Raw genomic sequence first — 18,319 nt, forward strand, 5'->3', positions numbered from 1 at the left:
TTCAGGCCAAACGAGCCCTCGCTGACCAATTGCACCCATGGTGACCAATTAACCTACTGGCATTGACATACAGGTACTTTGATAATAAATTTTCTTTGCCTTTGAACTTTGAAAGGGTTGGGGAATCAAGAACTAGAGGGCAAAGGTTTAGGGTGAGAGTGGAGAGATGTAGTGGGAATTTCTGGGGTAACTTTTTCACCCAGAGTATTTGGAATGGTCAGTAAGGAGATGGTGGTGGACTTTAGGAGATCTAGGCCTCATATGGAGCCAGTGATCATTAATGGAGAATGTGTGGAGCAGGTTAAGACCTACAAGTATCTGGGAGTACAGTTAGACGAGAAGCTAGACTGGACTGCCAACACAGATGCCTTGTGCAGGAAGGCACAGAGTCGACTGTACTTCCTAAGAAGGTTGGCGTCATTCAATGTCTGTAGTGAGATGCTGAAGATGTTCTATAGGTCAGTTGTGGAGAGCGCCCTCTTCTTTGTGGTGGCGTGTTGGGGAGGAAGCATTAAGAAGAGGGACGCCTCACGTCTTAATAAGCTGGTAAGGAAGGCGGGCTCTGTCGTGGGCAAAGTACTGGAGAGTTTAACATTGGTAGCTGAGCGAAGGGCGCTGAGTAGGCTACGGTCAATTATGGATAACTCTGAACATCCTCTACATAGCACCATCCAGAGACAGAGAAGCAGTTTCAGCGACAGGTTACTATCGATACAATGCTCCTCAGACAGGATGAAGAGGTCAATACTCACCAATGCCATTAGGCTTTACAATTCTACCGCCAGGACTTAAGAACTTTTTAAAAGCTATTATTAATGCTTTTTGAGATAGTGATTTAGATGCATATCATATTTTTTACTGAGTTAAGTATTGTATGTAATTAGTTTTGCTACAACAAGTGTATGGGACATTGGAAAAAAAGTTGAATTTCCCCATGGGGATGAATAAAGTATCTATCTATCTATCTATCTATCTATCTATATGGAATGAACTTCCGGAGGAAGTGGTTGAGGCAAGTACAGTCCTTACTGCACAATACACCGCTGGCGTTTAGAGCAGCAACGGATGTCCTCCATCTCTGTCTGTGGAGAAGGATTCTTCACTGCAGCTTCCATAACAGTTGTTTTTTGACCAGTCAGGGTCATTAGTCCTGAGCTGAACCCCCAAACCTGGAGGACCACTCTTAGTCTGCCCTCTATCCTTTGACCTGTTTGGCATGGGTGACCCTACCAAGAGCCAAAGCACAAGGCCCTGACTCAGGCCAACATGGCCCTACAGGTCGCTGAGGCACACAAGCCTCTGAACCACAACGAGGTTGTGGTCCTCTGAGAGGATGCAGGTACAGTAACAGCATTTTAAAAGGTACTTGGACAGGAATATGGATGGGAAAGATTTAGCGAGATATGTGCCAAATGGGGGCAAGAGGACTAGGTTAGGTAGGTGAACAGGGCTAAAGGACCCGTTTCCGCGCTTGCAGACAGTGGCAGGAATTGAACCCGGGTTGCTGGTGCTGCGAAGCATTACACTAACTACTCTGCTACCGTGCTGCCCCTAGTGAAAGCTTCTGGCGCCCCAGAGAAACCTGCTTTTGGACAAGGAGAGGCTGGATTGGGGAAGGAAATTCCTCAATTATTGTAGCAGTGTACCATTCCAGGGAGGCGCGTGAGTGTCAGCAGTGCTATTGATATAAGACCATAAGACATAGGAGCAGAATTAGGCCATCTGGCCCATCGAGTCATTCCATCATGGCTCTTTTTTTATCTCCTCCTCAACCACAGTTCCCGGCCTTCTCCCCATAACCTTTGATGCCATGTCCAATCAAAAACCTATCAATCTCTGCCTTAAATACACCCGACGACCCGGCCTCCACAGCTGCATGTGGCAACAAATTCCACAAATTCAACACCCTTTGGCTAAAGAAGTATCTCTGTATCTCTGTTTTGAAAGGGCGCCCCTCTATCCTGAGGCTGTGCCCTCTTGTCTTAGACTCTCCCACCACGGGAAACATCCTTTCCACATCTACTCTGTCTAGGCCTTTCAACATTCGAAAGGTTTCAATGAGATCCCCCCTCGTCCTTCTGAATTCCAGTGAGTACAGACCCAGAGCCATCAAACGTTCCTCATATGATAACCCTTTCATTTTTGTATTCTTGTATTTAAGACCTCTTGAAATGAATACTAACATTCATCACCACCTTCCTCACCACTGACTCTTCTGCAAGTTAACCTTCAGGGTGTTCTGCACAAGGACTCCCAAGTCCCTCTGCATCTCAGATTCCTGGATTTTCTCCCTGTTTAGAAAATAGTCCGCACATTTATTTCTACCGCCAAAGTGCAAGACCATGCATTTTCTAACATTGTATTTCATTTGCCACTTTCTTGCCCATTCTGCTAATCTGTCTAAGTCCTTCCTCATCCTACCTGTTTCCTCGACACTACCTTCCCCTCCACCAATCTTCGTATCATCTGTAAACTTGGCAACAAAATCATCTATTCCATCATCCAAATCATTGACATAGAGCATAAAAAGAAGTGGTCCCAACACCGACCCCTGCAGAACACTAGTCACTGGCAGCCAACCAAACAAGGATCCTTTTATTCCCACATATATGAGAACAATAGATCTGTACAGAAAGCATTGACTACAAATGTAAAGAATGAAAAGACATTGACAAATTAATACTTGTAAATTATTTTTTGATATAGGTGAAGTTTATTTTGTTGAAGAAAAAGCTTTACTGTGTGCTGGGAACCTGCACTGCCTTGTTGCCGAGAGATTCGATTTGGCCTGCTATTCCAGCTTTGGGCTCACTCATTGTCCACACACACAGCAAGGATTTGAAAATGGTTCATTCAGCTCACTATTTTTTAACCAAAATAAATTTAATTTGTAATAAAATAAAATTCACAAGAATTAACTGTGGATAAACACAGGAGATTCTACAATGCTGGAATGCACCAGTGAGGGTAGAAACAGGACGATTTGGCAGATAAATGCGTGGCTGAGAAGCTGGTGCAGGGGACAGGGCTTCAGGTTCTTGGATCATTGGGATCTCTTCTGGGGGAGGTATGACCTGTTCAAAAGTGACGTGTTGCACCTGAACCCGAGGGGGACCAATATTCTCTCAAGCACATTTGTTAGAGCTGTTGGGGAGGGTTTAAATGAACTTGGCGGGGGGTGGGATCCAGAGTGAAGGGACTCAGGATAGAACAGATGGTAAAAAAGTAAAGATAGCGTGCAGTCAGATTGTCAGGAAGGGCAGACAGGTGATGGGACTTAGTTGCAGCCAACAGGCTGAGAATTAAATCATTAGGGATGCAGAGTCAGGACAGCAAATACAGTACTCAAGGTGTTGTATCTAAAAGCATGTAATATAAGAATTAAGGTGGATGATCTTGTTGCAATATTACAGATTGCCAGGTATGATGTGGCCATCACTGAATCGTGGTTGATAGATGGTTGTGGTTGGGAGCTGAATGTCCAAGGTTACACGTTATATCAGAGGGATAGGAAGGTAGGCAGAGGGGGTGGTGTGGCTCTATTGGTAAACAAAGACATCAAATCAGTAGAAAGATGTGAGATAAGATGGGAAGATGTTGAATCCTTGTGGGTTGAGTTAAGAAACTGCAAGGGTCAAAGGACCCTGATGGCAGTTATATACATGATGCACGATCAATAACTCTCGGAGACGGGAGGCGAACGATAGGCTTTTATTAGCTGCAAGAGACCTCGATTAGCAGCAAGAGACCACCACACAACATCCTGGAGACTGAGGGAGGAGTAGTGCCTCCAATCGCCTTTATACAGGGGTCTGTGGGAGGAGCCACAGGAGCAGTCAGCAGAGGGACGTGTCCAGACAGGTATATGTAGTTCACCACAATACAGGCCTCCCAACAGTGGCTGGGAGGTGGACCACAGGTTACAATAGGTAATAGAAAAGGCCAGTCAAAAGGGCAATGTTATGGTAGCCATGGGAGATTTTAACATGCAGGTCGATTGGGAAAATCATGTTGGTAATGGATCTCAAAAGAGTGAGTTTGTTGAATGCTTAAGAGTTAGCTTTTTACAGCAGTTTGTTGTTGAGCCTACTAGGGGATCAGCTATACTGGATTGGGTGTTATATAATGAATCAGAGACGATTAGGGAGCTTAAGGTAAAAGAACCCTTAGGAACCAGTGATCACAGTGTGACTGAGCTCAACTTGAAATTTGATACGGAGAAAGTAAAGTCTGATGTAGCAGTATTTCAGTGGAGTAAGGGAAAGTCCAGTGGTATGAGAGAGGAGTTGGCCAAAGTAAATTGGAAGGAGCTGCTGGCAGGGATGTCAGCAGAGCAGCAACGGTGTGTGTTTCTGGGAAAAATGAGGAAGGTGCAGGATAGATGTATTCCAAAAATGAAAAATACTCAAATGGTAAAATAGTACAACCGTGGCTGACGAGGGAAGTCAAAGCTTTTGTAAAAGCAAAAGAAAGGACATAGAACAAAGCAAAAATTAGTGGGAAGATAGAGGATTGGGTTGGTTTTAAAAACCTACAGAGAGCAACTAAAAAAATCATTACAAGGGAAAAGATGAAATATGAAAGCAAGCTAGCAAATAATATAGGTGGATAGCAAAAGTTTTTTCAAGTATGTTAAAAATAAAAGAGAAATGAGAGTGGATATAGGACTGCTCGAAAATGAGGCAGGAGAAATAATAACGAGGGACAAGGACAAATGAATATTTTGCATCAGTCTTCACTGTGGAAGGCACTAGCACTATGCCTGATATTGTAATGTGTGAAGGAGGAGAAGTGGACTCTGTTACTGTTACAAGAGGGAAGGTGCTCAAAAATCTGAAAGACCTAAAGGTACATGAGTCACTCGGACCAGAGGAACTGCACCCTGAAAGAGGTAGTGATGGATATTGTGTTAGAAATGATCTTTCAAAAATCATTGGACTCTGGCATGATGCCAAAGGATGGGAAAATTGCAAATGTCACTCCACTCTTTAAGAAAGGAGGAAGGCAGCAGAAAGGAAATTATAAATCAGTTAGCCTGACCTCAGTGGTTGGGAAGATGTTGGAGTCAATTGTTAAGGATGAGGTGATGGAGTACTTGGTGACACAGGACAAGATAGGACAAAGTCAGCATGGTTTACTTCAGGAAAAATCTAGTCTGACAAGCCTGTTGGAATTCTTCGAGGAGATTACAAGTAGGATAGATAAAGGGGATGTAGTGGATGTTGTATATTTGGACTTTCAGAAGGCCTTTGACAAGGTGCCACACATGAAGCTGCTTACCAAGTTAAGAGCCAATGCTATTATAGGGAAGTTACTGGCATGGTTAGAGCATTGGCTGATTGGCAGGAGGCAGCGAGTGGGAATAAAAGGATCCTTTTCTGATTGGCTGCCAGTGAGTAGTGGTGTTCCGCAGGGGTCGGTGTTGGGACCACTTCTTCTTATGCTGTATATAAATGTTTTAGATGATGGAATAGATGGCTTTGTTGCAAGTTTGCAGATGATACGAAGATCGGTGGAGGGGCAGGTAGTGTTGAGGAAACAGGTAGGATACAGAAGGACTTAGATTAGGAGAATGGGCAAGAAAGTGGCAAAAGAAATACAGTGTTGGAAAATGTATGGTCGTGCACTTTGGTAGTAGAAATAAATGTGCGGACTATTTTCTAAACAGGGAGAAAATCCAGGAATCTGAGATGCAGAGGGACTTCAGAGTCCTTGTGCAGAACACCCTGAAGGTTAACTTGCAGGTTGAGTCAGTGGTGAGGAAGGCAAATGCAATGTTAGCATTCATTTCAAGCGGTCTAGAATACAAGAGCAAGGATGTGATGCTGAGCCTTTACAAGGCACTGGTGAGGCCTCATCTTGAGTATTATGAAAAGTTTTGGGCCCCTCATCTTAGAAAAGATGTGCTGGCATTGGAGAGGAGGCTCACAAAGATGATTCCAGGAATGAAAGGGTTACTATACGAGAAACATTTGATGGCTCTGGGTCTGTACTTGCTGGAATTCAGAAGGATGAGGGAGGATTTCATTGAAACTTTTTGAATATTGAAAGGCCTAGACAGAGTAGATGTGGAAAGGAGTTTTCCCATGGTGGGAGAGTCTAGGACAAGGGGGGCCTCAGGATAGAGGGACGCCCTTCAAGACAGTGACGCGGAGAAATTTCTTTAGCCAAAAGGTGGTGAATTTGTGGAATTCGTTGCCATATGTAGCTGTGGAGGCCAGGTTGTTGGGTGTATTTAAGGCAGAGATTGATAGGTTCTTGATTGGACATGGCATCAAAGGTTCCAGGGAGAAGGCTAGGAACTGGGGTTGAGGAGGAAATAGAAAAAAAGATCAGCCATGTTGGAATGGTGCAGCAGACTCGATGGGCCAGATGGTCTAATTCTGCTCCTTTGTCTTATGGAAATCCAGAGCAACATACACAAAATGCTGGAGGACCTCAGCAAGCCAGGCTACATCCATGGAGAGGCATAAACAGCTGATGTTTTGATCCAAGACCTTGCATCAGAACTTTGAAGAAGACATTACACAGTTTATTGACCATTCGTCAATAAATGACCTTTTCATTCTTACATTCGTAGCAATGTTCTTTTCATCATCATTATCATCATCATGTGCCATGTTGTACGATTTGGACAATTATGGTCTTTCCATGGCTATGATTTTACTGTAGAAACTTTTCTACAAAAGTGGTTTGCCATTGCCTTCTTCTGGGCAGTGTCTTTACAAGACGGGTGACTCCAGCCATTATCAATACTCTTCAGAGATTGTCTGCCTGGTGTCAGTTGTCACATATCGACGACTTGTGATATGTACCAGCTGCTCATACGACCATCTACCACCTGCTCCCATGGTTTCATGTGACCCTGATCAGGGTGGAGGCTAATCAGGTGCTACACCTTGGCCAATGGTGACCTGCAAGGTAGTGGAGGGAAGGAACATCTTACACTTCCTTTGATAGAGACGTATCTCTTCCCTCACATCCAAAGAGTTCCTTTATATTCCATAAATTTAATTGGTACTCATGTTGCCTCCTGTGTTGGTATACTACTACAATAATTGAGGGGTTTCCTCACCAAACTCGGCCCCTCCCTCTCCAGCAGCAGAAGAACCCTACACTGTGGTCCTTCCCCACTGAGCCCTTGCGGTGGCTGCACGAAGCTTCAGTGCATCACTTAGCATGTCCTCCTACAGCCTGGAGTGTGCCACTTGGCAGCAGTCCTCTCAGGAGTGAAAGGGTTAATGCATGAGGAGTGTTTGATGACTCTGTGCCTGTACTCACTGGAGTTTAGAAGAATGGGGTGGGGGGGGGGAAGATCCCATGGAAACCCATCGAATATTGAAAAGCCCAAGACAGAGTGGATGTGGAGAGGATGTTCCCTATAGTGGGGGAGTCTAGGACCAGAGGACACAGATAGAGTGGATGTGGAGAGGATGTTCCCTATAGTGGGGGAGTCTAGGACCAGAGGACACAGATAGAGTGGATGTGGAGAGGATGTTTCCTATAGTGGGGGAGTCTAGGACCAGAGGACACAGATAGAGTGGATGTGGAGAGGATGTTCCCTATAGTGGGGGAGTCTAGGACCAGAGGACACAGATAGAGTGGATGTGGAGAGGATGTTCCCTATAGTGGGGGAGTCTAGGACCAGAGGCAGAGCCTCAGAAAGACGACACTTTAGAACAGAGATGAGGAGGAATTTCTTTAGCCAGAGGATGGTGAATCTGTGGAATTTACTGCCACAGATGATTGTGGAGACCAAGTCATTGGGTAAATCTGAAGCAGAGGTTGATGATTTCTCCATTAATAAGGGCAACAAAGGTTATGAGGAGAAGCAGGAGAATGGGGTTGAGAGGGGTAATAAATCAGTCGTGATGGAATGGTGGAGCATACTCGATTGGCTGAATGGCCTAATTCTTCTCCTACGTTTCAGAGTCTTATGGTCTTATGGGCTGGCAAACCAGCAAGTTTCGGGCAAACCAAAGCTCATCTTTCCATAGAAACATAGAACACTATGGCGCAGTACAGGCCCTTCAGCCCTCCATTTTGTGCCGACCCATATAATCCTTAAAAAAAAGTACTAAACCCACACTGCCCCATAACCCTCCATTTTTCTTTCATCCATGTGCCTGTCCAAGAGGCTCTTAAATACCCCTAATGTTTTAGCCTCCACCACCATCCCTGGCAAGTCATTCCAGGCACTCACAACCCTCTGTGTGAAAAAACTTACCCCTGATGTCTCCCCTAAACTTCCCTCCCTTAATTTTGTACATATGCCTTTTCACTGAGTTGATAATCTTCCAGCCGCACCTGATGCCCACTTCTCCGATTTCAGCCGGTAGACCAGGGAGTCCTCTGTCTCGCAGGTGATGGGGATCGTCGGTGACACCAGCCTTCGCACTTCTCACTCTGAGCTCACTTTCGCAATGGGGACATGAGCCCTGTGGAAGATACATCCCTGACTTTCGTTGTGAGGTCCACAATAGCGACAGAACCTTCTACACTGTAAGGGTCCACACTGGGGCTTGGGGAGGTGGGGTAACAGGAGGTGGGAGGGGCAGAGATAGTCCAGAATCAGCCCTTCCCTTAAAAAAGATAAAAGCACTTTTTCAGCCAGCTATCTTATCCCGAACTGTGCAGTCTGTCAAAGACACTGAGTGTTTCTGACAGGTGCAAAGTAGCGGAGCAGTTAGCGCAATGTTATTGCAGCTCAGGCTGTTCCAGAGCTCAGAGTGTAATGTGAGTGCCGTCTGTAAGGAGTTTGTATGCTCTCTCCGTGAACTGTGTGGGTTTCCTCTGGGTGCTCTGGTTTCCTCCCACAGTCCAAAGACGTGCCGGTTAGTAGGTTAATTGGTCATTGTAAATTGTCCCACGATTAAGCTAGGTGGCCTGGAAAAGTCTATTCCATGTTGCTTCTCTAAACAAGTGGACAAATAAATGAGTTCTTGGATTTGTCAAGTTGAGTTTATCAGTCGTCAGTCATTGTGGAGTAGGGATTTCCAACCTTGTTTATGCCATGAACCATTACCATTAAGCAAGGGGTTCATGTCCTTGAAGTAGCTGTAAAATGGGAAGTGGAAGATGTGGAGGAACTCAGGGAAGTTGCATTCACCAGGGCAAGTTGCTGGAACTGACCTCTGGGTCTTGCTGCACCCAGGGTTGAAGTGGCAGATGAAGTAGCTGGTCATCGCTTTCAGCTGTCGAAAAGTCCCTGGATCTGTGAGGAGTTACATTAGACAGGAAAATGGGAGTCAGAAAGGGACAAAAAAAGTCGAGCTTGTGAGTGGCATGGTAGCACAGCGATTAGCATAATGCTTAAATGTCTGGGTTCAATTCCTGTCGCTGCCTGTAAGGAGATTGTACGTTCTCCCCGTGACTGCGTGGGTTTCCTCCGGGTGCTCCGGTTTCCTCCCACAGTCCAAAGACGTGTGGGTTAGCAGGTTAATTGGTCATGTGGGTTTTGGACACCACGGTAGCGTAGCAGTTAGCCCGATACTGCTATAGCACAGGGAGTTCTGGAGTTTGAAGTTCAATTCCAGCACTGTTCTATATGGAACCTGTACGTCCTCTCTGCGGAGTGTGTGGTTTCCCCCGTGCTCCGGTTTCATCTCACAGTCCGAAGGCGAACTGGGTGGGTGAATTGGTCATTGTACATTGCCCTGTGAGTAGGTTAGGGTAAATCGGGGTTGTCAGCTTATTGTGGGGACGGTGTGTCTCAAGGGGCCAGAAGGGCCTATTCCACATTGTATCACGATAAGTTAATAAGTAGTTGTGCTGCGTGGGTTTGATTAGCCTGAAGAGCCTGTTGCTGGGCTGTGTCCCTAACTTTAAAAAAAGCAGACAGAATGCTGGAAACTGCAGGCCAGTTCTGTCACTAATCTGTCAGGAATACAGAGATTTTTTTTTAACCAAAGCAAATTAAACTCTGTGGAGGTGAGATAGTCGTCAGGTCACTAAATGGTTGAATAGTGCCTGTGCGGATGACTCCTGCCCCTAAATTTGGATTTTCCCTATCAAGGTCAAAGTTCAAAGAAAATTTCTTATCGAAGTACATACACGTCACCATAAGCACAACACGCTGGAGGAACTCAGCAGGTCGGGCAGCATCCGTGGAAACGAGCCGTCAACGTTTCCATGGATGCTGCCCGACCTGCTGAGTTCCTCCAGCATGTTGTGTGTGTTGCTTTGACCCCAGCATCCGCAGAGTATTTGGTGTTTACGTCACTATATACTGCCCTGAGACTTTTTCCCCGAGGGCATTCACAAATAAGTACAATAGAATCAACGAAAACCTGCACACAAAGAAATAGGCACTCAGGCATTACTTGCGTGACTGCCTGAGGTTACCAAACTGCACAGAAATTAACAATCTTAAAGAGAAAATGAAAGAAGGGTGGATATTTTACTCAAAAGAAGCAGCTTACATGACAAATCCAATCTTAACCATTAATTGGGTGTAAGTAGGATGCTAACAAGGACTGAAGAAGCTCCTTGGCTCTCTTGGGGTTACTGTCTAGTATTAAGATTATACATCATAGCTTTAATCAGTAGGACTTAAATTCCTTGTATCTGCATCTGTTTTAAAGGATCTTTATTTTAAAAGCGGTTAATTAAGTTCTAAAGATGCTTAACTCAACTTCCACCTGATGCTGAAACATTAATCACCCTGCTGCTTTCAACCTATTTAATGTTCTGAAGATTTTAATGAACAGAGTATTTTTTTACTGATTTTTATTTAAAGATAGATCGTGGAACAGGCCCTCCTGGTCCAACAAAACAAGCCTTGCTTCCCAGCAACTCACCTATTTAACCCTAGCGTAATCACATGACAATTTACACTGACTAATTAACCTACTAACCAGTGCATCTTTGGAACATGGGAGGAAACCGGAGCACCTGGAGGAAACCTTCACGTTTCACGGGGAGAATGTAGAAACTCCTTAGAGACAGTGCCAGAATTGAACTCTGAACTCCAACACCCCAAGCTGTAATGGTGTTGTGCTACGCTATCGTGCTGACCCACTTATTGATGCTATGGAACATATTTCCATCACTGGATCTCACACTGCTGCATGGCACGGTGTGGGGCGGGGGGGATTGTGAAGGTTTAAAGTGTGAACATCTGCTGGAAGGAACAATATTCCAGTTTGCCAGCATAAACTTCAAGACTGTCCTTAGTGTAGATGAACAGCAGGGAGCATATTTCCAAGATTGTCCAGTCAAGGTCATCAGTCGAAACACAAGAGATTCTGAAGATGCTGGAAATCTTGAGCAGCGCACACAAAATGCTGGAGAAACGCAGCAGGTCAGGCAGCATCTATGGAGGGGAATAAGGAGTCCGGTTTCAGGCCGCGACCCTTCATCAGGACAGGAAAGGAAGGAGGCAGAAGCCAGAACAAGAAGGCAGTGTGAGGGGATGGTAGCTGGTAGGTGATAGGTGAGGTCAGGTGAGGCAGAAGGTGTGACAAAGTAAGAAACTGGTAGGTCATAGGCTGAAGAAGAAAGAGGAGAGAGCAGTGGACTATGGAAGAAAGGGAAGGAGGAGGGGAATCAGATGAGGTGATAGACAAGTGAAGAGAAGAGAAGGGGTGAGAGGGTATCCAGAATGGGGGAATAGCGAAACAGTGAAGGAGGGAGGGGGAGAGATTAATGGATGATGGAAAAATCGATGTTCATGTCATCAGGTTGGAGGCTAGCCAGATGGAATATGAAGTGTTGCTCCTCCAACCTGAGAGTGACCTCACTGTGCCAGTGGACAGACGTGTCGGAATGGGAATGGGAAGTTGAATTGAAATGGGTGGCCACTGGGAAATCCTACTTTTTGCAGGGATCTAACACATGTATCCATGAGGAAATACGTGCAAACAATCACACTCCCTTTCCCTAACTCTCTCTCTCTCTTTCTCTCTCTCTTCCTCTCTCTCACTCTCTCTCTCTCTCTTTCTTTCTCTTTCTCCCACATTGATTGCAAATCTGGTTGAGTGATGTCAACAACTACAACTCAAATATGACAATAAGAACTCAATGTCAGCAAGACCAAGAAGAAGATTATAGTCTTCAGAAGGAAACCAGAGGTTCATGAACCAGTCATCACTGGACGATCAGAGGTGGAGAGGGTTAGCAACTTTAAATTCTTAGGCAGTACTATTTTGGAGGACCTGTCCTGGGCCCAGCACATAAGTGCGATCACGAAGAAAGCACGGCAGCACTTTTACTTCCTTAGGAGTTTGTGGAGATTCAGCATGGCATTGAAAACTTTGACAAACTTCTGTAGATGTGTGGTGGAGAGTATACTGACCGGCTGCATCACAGCCTGGTATGGAATCACCAATGCCCTTGAATGGAAAATCCTACAAAAAGTACTGGATACAGTCTGGTTGATCACAAGTAAAAACCTCCCCACCATTGAGCACATCTATGTCAAGCATAGTCACAGGAAAACAGCATCCATCATCAAGGACACCACCACCCAGGGCGTGTTCTCTTCTCCCTGCTGCCATCAGGAAGGAACAGGAACCTCAGGACTCATCACCAGATTCAGGACCAATTATTACCCCTCAACCATCAGGCTCTTGAACCAAAGGTGATAACTTCTTTTAACTTCACTTGCGCATCATCGAAATGTTCCCACAACCGACTGACTCACTTTAAAGGACTATTCATCTCACGTTCTTGATATTTATTAATAAATAATATTTACTTTTTTTTCTTTTTGTATTGACATGGTTTGTTGTGTTCTGTACTCTGGTTGAAGCCCTAGTTAGGTGGTCTTTCATTGACTCTGTTATAGGTATTATTCTATAGACTTATTGAGTATGACCACATGAAAATGGATCTCACGGTTGTATATGGTGATGTATATGTACTTTGATAATAAAAATTTACTTTGAACTTTGAACTCTCACAGTTTGGGTTCCTGTAGATTGAACATTAATGTTAATGCCACAATAAACTGTCTTCCTGCAAGTTCAGGTACTTAATTGCAAATTACGCCCATCTAATTTATAAAGGAAATTCCACCGTGTAGGCTGTTATTAATGCCTGGATAACACGACCCATCTGGAATGCCTTTCGCTGTGAAATAAAGAGAAGAGACAGCCGTGAAGGACACACAATACCATTGTCTGTGTGGGGGTCCTGGATATTAACTGCAGAATGCAGCTGGAAGCCAATTTCTAAGATTCAATATCATTTTTAAAATTCTTTGCATTGTGGTTAGTAAGCTCGCAGACTAAACTCCTGCCTACAAAATTCTGAAATTGATTATTGTGTCCTTTAAATCTGACCTGAATTCTCCATGACCTTGATGTCCTGAGTATCCAAGTTTAAATCTTGTACGTGTGAAGAAACAGCATGTTGTGGCCTTACAATGTGGCGTGCAGGAGGTGTGCAGTGCTGTCAGGAGAAGTTCCCCAGCCCTTCGGCCCGGAATGTTGTGTTGATCTTTTAACTTTCTCCAAGATCAGTCTAACCCTTCTCTCCTACATTACTTACTTATTTACTTACTGCCCGTTACACCGCCAGCATTTAGGGCAGTAAGGCCCTCTGCCTCTAGTGGTGTTCAGGGCTTTCCTCATCGTGTCAGTAGCTTCCACTCGGTTCTCACTACTGTCGGTCCTGCAAGACCCAGGTGGAGACTCAGGAACACTCAGATGTAGAAGGATTTTTCATTGTTGTTTCCGTAACAATTTTGTTGTTAGCCCTGAGCCGAACTCCCGAACCTCGAGGACCAGTGGACCACTCTTAGTCTGGCTTCTACCCTCTGACCTGTTTGACATCAGTGTCCCTACCAAGAGCTAAAGCATAAAGTACTGACTCCAGCCAAGTTAGCTCTCTGGGTCATCGAGGCACGCAAGCCTCCAAACCGTAACAAGGATTGGAGGTCTCTCCGACATAACCTTCCATTTTTCTATCATCCATTTGCCTATCTAAGAGTCTCTTAATTGTCCCTAATGAATCTGCCTTTACCACCACCCTGTCAATGCAATAGTCTCTGTGTAAAACGCAGGTCGAGAGACAGCTGCGAGACATGGCCTGGGTGCAATGTGATCTGGCTTATTATGTTCAACAGGATAAGCCAAAAGTTTTTGAGTTTCCCTTTCTCCCCAGCAGGTTCACCAACAAAACGATAGAGGTCACTGTTACTATGTCTTCACACCAAACACTGCACTGCATTAAATAGAGCTGCTGTCTGCAAGTCAGCTTAGAGTCACAGAGTCATAGAACTTGACAGCTCTGAATTAGGCCATTCAGCCCATCTTTCCCAGCTGAACTGTTATTTTGTCTAGTCCCATCGACCCACAACCAGACCTTGGCCCTCTATACCACTCCCATTTCTGTACTTATTTAAACTTTTCTTGAAGCACATTGTAGAGTAATGGTTAGCACAACACGTTGCAGTACCAGCGACCTGAGCTCATAGCCCATCTCTGCCTGTAAGGAGTTTGTGCGTTCTCCCCGTTACCACATGGGTTTCCTCCGGGTGCTCTGGTTTCCTCCCACAGTGCAGGGATGTACCAGCTGGTGGGTTAATTGGTCATTGTAAATTGTCCTTTAATTAGGCGAGGGTTAAATGGTGGGTGGGTGGCCGGGGAGCTCAAAAGCCAGAAGGGCCTATCTCACGCTGTATCTCAATAAATAAAATAAAATTAAAATAAATATTGCAACTGAACCCACATCCACCACTTCCTCTGTCAGCTTGTTCCACACTCTCACCATTCTCCGAGTGAAGAAGATCTCCCTCACGTTTCCTTAAACTTTTCACCTTTCACTTTTATGACCTCTGGTTGTAGTCTCACCCAATCTCAGTGGAAAAAGTCTGCTTCCCTTTACCCTATCAATACCCCTCATTATTTTGTATACCTCTGTTAAATCTCTCCTCCTTTGAAGGATTCAGAGTACATTTAGCATCAAGGTGTGTATGCAATATACAACCCTGAGATTTGTCTGCCCACAGACAGCCACAAAATAAAGCCATGGAACCGTTCAAAGAAAAGTTTCAACCCCTGCACACGTGCAAAAAAAAAGCAAATTTTGCAAAAGGCAACAATAACTTCAATGCCATCCCCCGTGCAAAAAGCCGAATCGTGCAAAGGGAAACAAGAAAGACTGAAAAACACAGAATGTAAAACACAAATTCGCACGAGTCCATATTCAGTTCAGCTCAGTGTACTTCATCTGCAGGCAACCCCGACTCAAAGCCGCCCAACAGAAAAACGACCGACCAAGAACTACAGTCTAATCCACAAACTGCAGACCCAGAACTTCGGTAGAGAGAGAGAGAGGGAGCTTTCAAACACAGGGGCCTTCCCTCGGGAGCAGCGAGTGAGAGGGAGAGAGAGAGACTTACACGCAGACACCTTCCTCCAGGAGCAACGAGCGAGAGGCTCTTCGATGCTTCTGAGAATAATGTATTCAACCTTTTCCCACAGTTCAAGTCCTGGTAACATCCTTGTAAATTTCCTCTGTGCTCCTTCAATCTTATTGATACCTTTCCTGTAGGTAGGCGAAGAGAGCTGCACACGAGCTTTTGCTGAGGTTGGCAAACGTTAAGAACGGCTGTACCCCCTCTGCATAAGCACGTGGGAGAGCTTCACTGTGGCGTCTCCGAACACCAGCCTTCCATGTGTTAATTTATGCTGTGAGCTATTTTTCTGCATCTGATTAAATTAATCGTTCCTCATTTCTTTTCCCTTCTTTCCACAGGGCAATCCCTGGGAAATATTATGGTTGTGTGATTGCTTCCAAGTTGGGTTTCTTCCCATCCTGGGTTGTTTTCAGTCTCCAAGAGTTAAGGAGTCATCATCCAGTCTCAATCCAGGGAAAACATTATAAATTTTATTTGAGCCTTTCAGTTTGTTAGGTGCTTCGAGTTCAACTGGTTGCATGTTTGACTGAATAAGAAAGCCTAGACATGCTGTGTGCAGTTTTGCTCACCTACCTACGGGAAAGATATCAATAAGATTGAAAGGGTGCAGAGAAAACATATAAGGATGTTGCCAAGACTGGAGGACCTGAGCTATAAGGAAAACATTGAACAGGTTAGAATTTTATTCCCTAGAATCTAGAAGATTGAGGGGAGATTGATAGATTATGAGGGGTATAGATAGGGTAAATGCAAGCAGGTTTTTCCACTGAGGTTGGGTGGGATGACCACTAGACCTCAAGTTGTTTAAGGGGAACATGAGAAGAAACTTCTTCCCTAAGAAGGTCATGAGAGTGTGGAATGAATTGCCAGCAGAAGTGGTGCATGTGAGCTTGATTTGAACACTTAAGTGAAATTTGGATGGGTACGGAGGACTATGGTCCTAGTGCAGATCAATGGGAGTAGGCAATTGAAATGGTTTTGGCATGGACTAGATGGGCTGAAGGGTCAGTTTCTGTGTTGTACTTCTCTGTGACTCTATGACACTCTGTAGAACAGACAGCCACGTAAGTACTGAAGGGCACCACGCTGTTGGAAGAGGACCTTTGGGTGTGACGCTAAACTTCAGCTTTTGGGTTCTGATGACAGCTAGGTGCTTAAAGAAGGGAGAAGTCTTCTTTCTTTCATGCACATTTTCTGAAGGTGACGCGTGGCATAGTGATTAGTGTAACTCTTTACAGTGTCCGTAATCTCCCTGTAAGGAGTTTGCATGTTCTCCCCATGACTGTGTGGATTTCCTCCAGGTGCTTTAGTTTACAAAGACTTGTGGGTTAAATTAGTAAGTTGTTGACATGCAATGTTGGTATCGGAAGCATGGCAACAGTTGCGGATTGTCTCCAGCACATCCTCGGACTGAGTTGGTCGTTGATGCAAAGTGACGCATTTCACTGTATGTTTCGATGTGGCGAGGTACAGTATAAGTGCCCAATAAAGTTAATCTAGCTGTTCTCTGGCATCCTGGCCAACAGTTAGCATTATAACATCAGATCGTCAGCACTTAGAACATATGGCAATACAACAGAGGAGCAGTACATCGTCTTTGTGCTAAGCATGATGCCAACTTAGACTGCACACCTACCTGCACAAAGTTCAAAGTTCAAAGTAAGTTTATTATCAAAGACATAGTGTATATGTCACCAGATACCACCTGGAGATTTAATTTCCTATGGGCAATCATCGTAACTGCAAGAAACACATTCAAATCAATGAAAGACAGCAGCCAGCAGGACAGACAATAACCAAAGTGCAAAAAAAAACTAAACTCAGCAAGTACAAAAATAAAGAGAAATAATAATTCTTGCAACATCTGATGGAGCATTGACATACTATACTCACCCTATCTACCAACAACCAAAAAAGACAACCATCACTATTAAAACAAACCAAAGCATTTTCCAAGGTAACTCTCATTATGGTTTTGTCCAGCTTTAAAGCCTACTTTCTAGTTTACTGAATCAGATAAAAACTGGGTATCAAATCAGAAACAACGAAGTGAGCTATACCTTAATGACCCTTCTATACATGGTAGATTTGAAATTATATGCTCATCAGTTAAGCTAAAGCAATTAATTCACATAGTAGAACTATTTTCAAATGATATAAATATAAACTTTGGACTAGATAATTGCAGAACATTAAACATAAAGAAAGGTGCAACAGAACTAATCGAATACAAACCGGAGCAGCAGGATACAATACAACCAATAGATGAATATGGAACATACAAGTGTCTGGGATACCAACAAGCAAAGAAAATAGATCATAGCATGATAAAGGAAAAAAAAAATCACAGAATTTACTTCCAGAAAATCACTACCGAAGAAAAAGTTAACCCATAGAAGAGCAGGTGGTTAACACAAGAACATTATCAAAATTACAAAATAAAAGACTAACAAATTCAAGACGATAAATGCAGAAAGTGGCAAGCGAAACCAGTAACAATCCAACACGTTCCAGGATCCTGCAGCAGTTTAACTCAATCTGATTACTGACACAGGCACAATCGAGTGGCAAACGTTATTCACCAGAATCTTGTTTTAAAATACAAACTCATAAAAGACATCATACCTGACTATAAATACAAGCCCAATCCAGTTTTAGAGCCAGAGTCCGACAAAGATATCACAACTGATCCATTATTGCAGGTAGGACAATTTGAAAAGTCAATTTTACTTTATTATTATTATCTGGATATAATAATACAGGATAAACAAGCAAGAACAACTTACTTAATAGTTATAGCCATTCCAAACACATGTAACATATAGAAACCAATACGTGAAAAACACCAGAAATATGGCATTTGACCCATCAAGTGTACTTCACCATTCCATCACGGCTGATTTACTATCCCTCTCAACCCCATTCTCCTGCCTTCTCCCCAAAATGTTCGACACC

The sequence above is a fragment of the Hemitrygon akajei genome, chromosome 11 (assembly GCF_048418815.1).
Source record: "Hemitrygon akajei chromosome 11, sHemAka1.3, whole genome shotgun sequence".
NCBI classification, from domain to species: domain Eukaryota; kingdom Metazoa; phylum Chordata; class Chondrichthyes; order Myliobatiformes; family Dasyatidae; genus Hemitrygon; species Hemitrygon akajei.